We start from the raw sequence: 5,714 nt of genomic DNA on the forward strand, positions 1-5,714 counted from the left end.
TAGAGATATTCACGCTGGTGGTTAAGTAAGTGTCTATCATATTCATATTGGCATTGGTTGCCTAATACAATCTCTAGCTAGAATAGATGGATGTCAAGACTGCATTCCTTCATGGGAAATTGGAAGAGCAGATGTACATGAAGCAACCAGAGGGCTTAGAAGTTAAATGGGAAGAGAAAACCGTTTGTAAGTTAATGAGGTCATTGTACGGCCTGAAACACTCGCTTATGTAGTAGTATAAAAAATTTGATTCTTTCATGTTGAGTCAGAAATTTACTTGAAGTGAATACGATCACCGTGTTTATTACAAGACACTGAGTAATGGTAAATTCATCATCCTAGTATTGTTTGTTAACAATATGTTGATCACTAGTCATGATATGTCTGAAATTGATGTACTGAAGACTCAATTATCAGGGACATTCGAGATGAAAAATCTGAGGGCTATAAAAAGGGTTCTCGGTATAAATATTCATAAAGATAAGAAGAGGAGCAGACTTTAGTTATCACAGGCAGAATACCTTGAAAAGGTATTGATCAAGTATGAGATAGACCGGGTAAATTTGGTGAGCTCACCCCACGCGGCTCACTTCAAGCTTTCCTCAGAATAATCTTCCAAAACAGATGAGAAAAAGCAAGATATGTCTCATGTGCCTTATTTGAATGTGGTTGGCAATTTAATGTATGTCATGGTCTGTACAAGATCGGATACTTCATAGGCAGTCGGTGTTGTGAGAAAATACATGTCAAACCCCAATAAGTAATATTGGGAAGCAATGAAATATCTACTTCGATACATTCAAGGTACAAAAGACTACGTCTTAACTTTTAAGAAGACATGAGCAAAGTTAGTTGGGTATGTGGATTCGAACTATGCAGGCAATATGGGTTTAAGAAAGTTGCCTTCAAGTTGCTCATTTGTACTAGTGGGTGGAGCAATTAGTTCGATGTCGAAGCTTCAGTCCGTGATGGCTCTTTCAATGAACGAAGAAAAGTATATGGCGATGATGGAAGCTCTAAGCAAAGTGTTTGGTTGAGAGGCATGATGTTAAGGGTCAAATATTGCATATTAACCCCCATTTATATCCTGGTTTTATGAACATGATAATGCTTAATGTTCTATTTTACTCATGTTTGTGTTGCAAAGTGAATTTAAGAGCTTGGCTTAAAAAGGGTGCTAAAAGCATGGATTTGATGCTTAAGAATTACCAAGTCAAGGGATGGATCTTAGGAGAACAAGATTGAAGAATTCACATGCCAAAGATCTAAGGAAACTAAGTGAGGAATGAAGAGAATCAAAGATTCGAAGTGAAGAAAAGAAATCCTGAAATCGTCTTGAAAAATCATATTCTAAAACTCTGGGTCATTTTATCAAACTGTGCAGATTGAAGTCTATTTTGAAAAACTATGTAGAGTGAAGTCTATTTTAGCAAACTACATAAATTTGAGGCGATTTCTAGAGTTTTCCAACTAGGTGCGAAAGTTGGAGTTCCACAACTATAAATAAGACTTCCTAATATGTTCCTAGGTCTCTTCTAGGGTTTAAGGAGTAGAGCAAAAGGGTGGGGAAGTCGTTGCCAAGAGTTTTTCTTCTTCTTCCTTAGTTGTTTTCATGCTTTCTTCTATGGTTTTAGATCCAATCATGTCTATGGTTGGCTAAACCTCTTAGCTAAGGCTAAGAGGTGAAGCTTGTAGCATGATGGAATGTTTTTATTGCTTTAATTCATGTTTATGTTGAACTCCATGGATTCTAATTTTATATTCAAGGAATACTTTCAGTTTTTAAAGGTTTATTTTGACTCAAATTACAGTAAATCTACAATAGTTTTGAATATCTTCTTTTCCTGATTTGAGATTGTGAAATTAGTAAGTCATGTTGTTCACCATCGTCCCTTGGGCATGGTAGGGTGATAAAATCCTTTCTAATCTTCACAATTCTCCTGCTTAGAGATTATGAGATTGGTAAATCCTATTATTTGCCATTGTCTCCTGGGCATGGTTTGGTGATAGAATCCCTACCAATTATCATAGTTCTCCTTCATTGATAACTAGGTCAATGGAAGTTCAGATTTGATTTTATTGATATATTTTCCAATTGGATAGGATAGGACTCCAATTCTAATTATGTTACTTGAATCAAGCAAGAGGGCTCCCTGATGACTACAAGTGGATCCTTGGCACCCTAGTTCCCACCTTCAACTTCTTAGTTTTGATTATTTAATTCATAATTACTCTCTCAATCACTTCATAATTAATTTTACATCTTCTTCTAGTTCTACTTCTAGTTAATTTCAGAAACGCACAAGATCAGTCCTTGTGGATTCGACCTCGGTCTTACTGAGATTATTTCTACATCGCAAGCCTACACTTACGGTTGTGAACAAATTTTTGGCACCGTTGCCAAGGATTGACAGTTGCATTTTTTGAATTTGATTAGTTTTGGAATTAGTTTAAGATTAGGGTTTATCTACTTTCTATTTTTAGTTTAGAGTTTTTTCAGAATTATTTTAGAAACTAACTTAACTTTCTATTTCTAGGTTTAGAAGCTTTCTATTTTTGTTTTTAGAAACTAATTTACTTTCTAATTTAGGGATAGAAACTTTCCTAATCCATTTTTAGAAACTAATTTCCTTTCCTTTTTTTGTTTTTTGAAACTTACTTTCTATTTTTAGAAACTTTCCTTTTTCTTTTTTTAGAAACTAGGTTGCTTTCTTAATTCTTTTTTAGAAACTTACTTTCTTTTTTTTAGATACTTTCCTTTTTTTGTTGAGAAACTAATTCACTTTCCTTTTTCTATTATAGGATCCCAATATAAAAACTTCTAATTTGGTAACTTCTTTCTAATTCTCTCTCTTTCTATTTCCCTCTTGCTTTTTAGGTTTAAGTTAGATTCTAAAATTGTGGGTTGAGAGTGTTTCATGCCCAAGTGGGTCCGTGATAACACTCAACGTCTCTTGAGTAAAGGAAGATTGGTTGATGGGTTATCTATCCATCGTAGGATTAAGCATTCACTCGATATCTATAGAGTTAATTAAAGTTATGGCTGCCAATTAACCAGCCAATCAGCCTTCAAATCCACCTCAACTTATGGTTGAGGAAATCCATGATGAGAATGAGGTGCATCAAGCACCCCCGCCTCGTACTTTACAAGATTATTTACAACCGGCGGGGGTGAACACTCCCTCATGCATGGTTTTTTCAGAAAATATGGGACATATGAATATCAAGTCGGGAGTGATCCAACTCCTTCCAAAATTCCATGGACTTGAATATGAAAATTCATATTTACACTTTAAAGAGTTTGATGAGATAATAGTCACTTTATACTTTCCTAATGTGTCTAAGGACACGGTCAGGCTGAAACTCTTTCCCTTCTCTTTAAAAGAAAAGGCTAAGACATGGTTGCACTCACTACGTCCACAATTAATTGGCAGATGGAACAACATGACAAGGGAGTTCACTTAGAAATTTTTCTCATATCATAAGACGAACACCCTTAGAAAGTCAATCATGAACTTCGCCCAAAAGGAAGATGAAACATTCTTCCAATGTTGGGAGCGGTTCAAGGAGCTTGTCAGTTCATGCCCACAACACGGTTTTGAAACGTGGTGCATCACAAATTTCTTCTACGATGGACTGGCTTCTTCCATGCGCCAATTGGCCAAGACGATATGCAATTGGGAATTCATGAACAAAGATGTCAATGATGTGTGGGATTATTTAAACAAACTTCCTGAAAACGCACAAGCATGGGACATCTCTCCAAAAACCACCACTTCTAAGCCTACTCAATCAAAAGAAACAGGAGGAATGTATGCGTTAAAAGAAGAAGATTACTTGAGTGCAAGGTTGGCCAATCTCACAAGAAGAGTCGAGGCCATAGAACTTCAGAAGGATAAGGCTATGGTAGTAGTTTGTGATATTTATGCTTGCAACAATATACAACTGAAAATTGTCCAACAATACCTGCTTTTCAAGAAATTCCGAATGAGTAGTTAAATGCCATGAACAATTATGAAAGAACTTTAAGTGGACACACCTCAAATACATATAACTCCAGCTGGAGGAATGGACAAACTACTACTCCTTAAGGATTCCCTAACCAATTCCTAAATCAAGGAAACCTTTAAGAGGATCCGGTCTTAAAACACATTCAAAATTAAGAGCTTTTTAATCAGAGTATATTGCAAGCCATTCAAGATCTTTCAAAGGCCATACAAGGGTGTGGGACAAAAATTTTGATTGAGGATAAAGGGATCTTTCCGACCCAGCCTCTCCCCAACCCTAAACCACAATACGAAATGAGTGACCCAAACTTTTTAAATCAATATGTGAAGCAATCTAAGTTTATCACTACTCTTAGGAGTGGTAGAATAATTGATAAATGTATTTCGGTAAAGATTGAAAAGTCTAAGGGCCAGGAACTAGCATTGCCCCACATGGATTAGAACTGCCACTTTAAGACAAGTTGATTGCTCCATTCCCTCAGTGGTTGATTGCACTAAAACCTCTATCAAACTCTTAGGATATTCTACAAGTGCTTAAGCAAGTGAAGGTCAACATTCCTCTACTGGATGCTCATAAACAAATCTCTTCATACGCCAAATTTCTGAACAATCTATGCACTACCAAGAGACAACAAACTATTCAACAGAGAATTTTTCTGACAGAAAAAGTGAGTGCTGCTCAAGCAAGATGTGCCACAAAAGTACAAAGACCCTAGTAGCCCAACCATCACTTGTGTAATTGAGAACTATCAAATCAAGCATACACTTCTTAACTTGGGGGCAAGTGTTAATCTGATTCCTTACTCGATTTACGAATAACTGCACCTAGGTGAATTAAAACTCACCTGAACCACACTACAACCTCCCGATCAATCAGTTTGTGTACCGAGAGGGATAATTGAGGATGTGTTGGTTCAGGTTGACAAATTCTACTACACAATAGATTTTATCATCCTGGATACTCAACCCATCATGGACATAAGCACTCAAATTCCTGTTATTCTTGGTCGCCTATTCCTTGCCACATCAAATATAGTTATTAATTGTAGGAATGGAGTTATGAGTTTATCTTTCAAAAATATGACATTGGATCTCAATATCTTTTTTACTATGAGAAAACAGGCAGAGGATGATGATGAGGCCTACGACATTAACATGATTGACCCGTTCGTGGAAGATAGAGCACTCCTGACTCTATACTCTGACCCTCTTGAGACAGGTTTGGCCCACTCCCTTGATTTGGATGATGACACAATTAGGGAGAGGGATGTCATGCTTAAAACCACACCGGTACTTGAAGTTAACCAATGGAGGCCATAATTTGAAGATTTGCCCCATACTGATGTAATGCCTCCACTGTCTAGCTTCAAGACACCGAAGCTTGACCTAAAACCTTTTCTTGCTGAGCTTGAATAGGTTTACTTAGGTTGAGAAGAGACATACCCGGTGGTGCTTTCATCCCACCCTAGGATAAAACAAGAGAGTATGCTCATTTCTACTCTCGAAAAAGATAAAGAAGTTATTGGGCATATCATCACAGATCTTGATGTGATGAATGAACTCCTTTCAACTGAATACTTCAACTCTTTAGAAAATTTCTTGGCCCACTTGGTGAATTCAAACGATCCATTAATACATGACATAGTGGATGCCTTATAAGACAACACATCGGTAGTTGTTACTGACCGAGAGAACCCTCTTTCTGAA

The 5,714-nt window shown here is 36.8% G+C and overlaps 1 non-coding gene across 1 annotated transcript; it reads right to left on the reverse strand.

The window, feature by feature from the left end:
- Positions 1–3,492: 3,492 nt before the first annotated feature.
- LOC131226437 (small nucleolar RNA R71) lies at positions 3,493–3,599 on the reverse strand. Its single transcript, XR_009161822.1, has one exon. It is a non-coding gene; the product is annotated as a small nucleolar RNA R71 (small nucleolar RNA).
- Positions 3,600–5,714: the final 2,115 nt, after the last annotated feature.

Source organism: Magnolia sinica, chromosome 14 (assembly GCF_029962835.1).
Source record: "Magnolia sinica isolate HGM2019 chromosome 14, MsV1, whole genome shotgun sequence".
NCBI classification, from domain to species: domain Eukaryota; kingdom Viridiplantae; phylum Streptophyta; class Magnoliopsida; order Magnoliales; family Magnoliaceae; genus Magnolia; species Magnolia sinica.